The following is a 2,925-nucleotide window of genomic DNA, read 5'->3' as shown; positions in this document are numbered from 1 at the left end:
GTTTATGACAGTGTCATGACAGTCTTATTCAACCCCCTTCAAATAAAGTGTTACCCATTAATTTACATTTGACTTTAAATTAATGTTGAATAGAAATGGAACTGTAATTGAATCTTTCTGTACATTTAGATTGTTTTGACTCACCTTTCTGGATCTGATTTGGTTCGTTTGACTGGTAAAATGCCTGGACATGACATTTGTTATAACTTACCTCCATATCAACAAACTAGATTGGCTAAACATGATCAGAGTTACTAAGATTCTGTAACTCTAAAATTGTCATGTGAGCTGGATTAGGAGTACACGAGTCTAATTTTCTGAGGCCATAACAACTATAAGTGACAAAATAACAAACAAATGGTTAGAGGGAACCAAGGAAATGACACCAGTGACAAATAAAGCAATAATAATAAAAAGTAAGATTAAGAAAACAAATGAAATGTGTCACCCACATTCCAGAATAAATTGTAATTCTGCATATTTGTGCCTGATTGGACCTGCTTCTCTGTACGCATGATGCATGAGTGTGTTTGTGTTTGTAAGTAAGAGTGCTCAGAAACAGAGACAAAAGTCCTTTGTTATCAAATTATTTTGAAATGTTTGTCAGTTTTCAGTTTGTTTAGTTTCATATTTTAGGAAAAGAAGCATTACTCATTGCTGACTTGCCTTGCCTGGCAGGAACAAAGGGATTTTCCATTACAACAACAAAAAAACAAAACAAAACAAAGAAAGCTGTTGGATGATGATTCTGTGAGTAGAAGGATTCAAACCAGGCTGATATTTACAAAACCACACCCTGAAACCCTGTGGAGCCTTCCCCCTCGTGTCCTCCGCATCTCCATATTTAGTTTCTGTCCTCAGAGATTCATGCTCCTGTTGCCTCTGTGATGCTAATGTGTTTAGAGATGGGGGTGTTGGAAAGCACTGAAGGGGAGACTGTGTGGGTTATGGCTCAAGGTGAATCATTTCGGTGTCGGCCGCCTGCAGCTTCTCAGATGATTTTCATCGTTTCATGTCGGATTGAGACAGGTTCGAGATAACGCAGAGTCTAAATAGGGATTTAAAAACTTACAAGTGATTATTGTGACCATGTTGCACAAACTTTTGTCTTCAGAATCATTTAAATCATAGCTTAAAGACATGAGGAAAGGCAGGAGTGAACAAGAGGATAATGTAAGTTGTGGTAGAGAATGAGAGAGAAAGTGGGAAAGCGAAACAAAGACATGAGCTCATGAGACTGATTAAAGGAGAGAGTGGCTGGAGCAGGAGACAGAGAAACTGGGAAGATACTCAGGGAAACACAAAAAAGTGAGAGAGGAAAAACAAGGGCAGCTGGAAATAATTTTAACACTACATAAACTCTAAGACTCATAATAAACTAGAAAGAGACTCCATACAGCCTTGTTTCTGAACTGAGCAGAATAATAACAAGGAGAAATCAGGATCACAGAAACTAGAATTACCAAAAGGACTAAACAAAGAAATAAACAACTAGAAACACAACGAGTGATAGACGTAGACTCAGACATAAAAGGATAATAAAATAAGACAACTGGGGAGCACCACAGGGGGGCTGAAGTAAAGAAACACCAGAAAGAGAAAGATCTAACAAAAATTAGTAACAACAAACAGACAAGAAGAGTAAAACAGATAAATAAAAAGAGGAACAACAAAGACACAGAATTACACAAAACCAAATCCCCAAAACCTTCAAGATACTTCAAGCGCAACAAAGCTTAAAAAAAGAATCTAGTGTGCATCATGTTAAGGTTTTGATTTTCTAGGTAAGAGTTTATAAGAAAAGTCTGATTCACACCCCAAGAAAATGCAGAAAAACTTTGGGTTTTGGATATAAGCCATGACATAAAGCAGGTTTTGAAGAGACCTAAACAAGTTAAATCCATCTTAAAATGGATTTAATGTAATGCTACACCAATTTAAAATGGTGAAGCTTTACCCGAGAAATGTTATTCAAGCTTAAAAGCCATCCGATATGAGAAAATGTGAAAAGGTTTGCTAAGTAGAGAAATTTAAAATTCATCCACAGTGATAAAAGATTAATTGTTTGTTAGGGCTTGATGGCTCAGTTATTAACAAAGATGAAGCAGTTAGGTTAGATGGCTTCACTTTACACAAACTAATGACATCATAATCTTGAAAATAAACATTTTGCATCTTTGAAGCATATCTTTAACTGTATTAAAATGTGTTTGATGAGAAGCACACAGGAGTAAATTCTTTTTCTGCTAAGTTTATCTTTCCATTTTTGTAAAATTGTTAGCTACTAATATATGCAGCTGTGGAAAAAATGAAGAGTTCATTGCAAAATGATCAGTTCTCTGATTTTATTTTTATAGTTATATGGAGTAAAACATACATTGTTCTTTTATTCTATGAGCTACTGACAATATGTCTCTGAAATTCCAAGCAACAATTTAGTATTTATTTTCAGGAAATGAGTCAAAATAACAAAAAATTTAGTGCTTTCCTACCTAAAATAATGCAAAGAAAACCAGTTCATGTTAATTTAGAAACGTTTTAATTCAGGAAGAGTTCAGAGATCAACATTTGGTGGAAAAACCAGGAGGTTTTCAACGGGGCTCAGTGAAGTGGCTCTTAATTCTTTCCAGAGCTGTATATTTTAAAAACTAAAAACATACAATTAATTTATAAATAAAAGCCATCATTTCTGCTGATAACTAGCTAAAGCAAACTAATAAATATGGGGGGAAAAGTTGACAAAAAAAATCTGATATTAAAGACAGGTACACAAAAACAGGCCTGGAGTTGTTTAAATGCCTTTGAAGCTCAGAAAGACCCTCAAAAACCCAGAATATTCATACATTAAGACCAAAGTCACTGCAATAAATGAAAAGAAAATCTGGTACCTTGAATGAAGGCTTGACTGAAACGGTCACCAGCAGA

This window comes from Poecilia formosa, unplaced genomic scaffold, assembly GCF_000485575.1.
Source record: "Poecilia formosa unplaced genomic scaffold, Poecilia_formosa-5.1.2 Scaffold1103, whole genome shotgun sequence".
In the NCBI taxonomy this organism is placed as follows: domain Eukaryota; kingdom Metazoa; phylum Chordata; class Actinopteri; order Cyprinodontiformes; family Poeciliidae; genus Poecilia; species Poecilia formosa.
This window is presented reverse-complemented; position numbering follows the sequence as displayed.